This window comes from Triticum urartu, chromosome 2 (assembly GCF_003073215.2).
Source record: "Triticum urartu cultivar G1812 chromosome 2, Tu2.1, whole genome shotgun sequence".
Taxonomy (NCBI): domain Eukaryota; kingdom Viridiplantae; phylum Streptophyta; class Magnoliopsida; order Poales; family Poaceae; genus Triticum; species Triticum urartu.
The window spans coordinates 665,255,081-665,256,118 of record NC_053023.1 but is presented as its reverse complement, the minus strand read 5'-3'; the positions used below and the strand labels follow the sequence as shown (position 1 = coordinate 665,256,118).

The 1,038-nt window shown below is 52.9% G+C and overlaps 1 pseudogene; it reads left to right on the top strand.

Annotated features, from left to right (window-relative positions):
- The first annotated feature begins 659 nt into the window (after positions 1-659).
- On the top strand, positions 660-798 carry LOC125541908 (annotated as a pseudogene).
- Positions 799-1,038: the final 240 nt, after the last annotated feature.

The following is a 1,038-nucleotide window of genomic DNA, read 5'->3' as shown; positions in this document are numbered from 1 at the left end:
CCACGAGAGAGGGGGAGAACATTGTATTGAGATCCAAAAAGAGAGAAGAAGCCATCTAGCTACTAACTATGAACCCGAAGGTCTGTGGTAAACTACTCACACTTCATCGGAGAGGCTATGCTGATGATGTAGAAGCCCTCTGTGATGGATGCCCCCTCCGGCGGAGCTCCGGAACAGGCCCCAAGATGGGATCTCGTGGGTACAGAAGGTTGCAGTTGTGGAATTAGGTTTTTGGCTCCGTCTCTGATCGTTTGGGGGTACGTAGGTATATATAGGAGGAAGGAGTACGTTGGTGGAGTTTCGAGGGGCCCACGAGGCAGGGGGCGTGCCCTCCACCCTCGTGACCGCCTCGTGGCTTTCTTGATGGAGGGTCCAAGTCTCTTGGATCTTATCTGATGAGAAAATCATGTTCCCGAAGGTTTCATTCCGTTTGGACTCCGTTTGATATTCTGTTTCTTCAAAACACTGAAATAGGCAAAAAAACAGCAATTCTGGGCTGGGCCTCCGGTTAATAGGTTAGTCCCAAAAGTAATATAAAAGTGGAAAATAAAGCCCAATATAGTACAAAACAGTAGATAATATAGCATGGAGCAATCAAAAATTATAGATACGTTGGAGATGTATCAGGCCTCGCTGATGAACTCGCTGCCGCCAGCAAGCCTATCCAGGATGATGAGTTGATCTCATAGATCCTCCACGGGCTGGACGTCGACTACCAGCCGCTCGTCTCTACCCTCGACGCCCGCGTCACGGCTATCACCCTCGACGAGCTCTATGCCATGCTGAGTAACTTCGATCAGCGCATGGCCCAATTCCATGGCTCTTCGGCAGCTTCAAGTCCTCTGCCAATGCTGCCTCTCGCGGTTGCGGCGGCGGCCCTCGCTCGCATGGATCTCCCCGCAACAAGGGGCGGTCAGGAGGCAACAACAACGGTGTTGGCTCCTCCAACTCCTGCAACGGCCGCTCCACGAACTCCAAGCCTTGCCGTGGCGGCGGCTCCAACAGGTCTCGCACGAACGCGCCCCGCTATCAGATTTG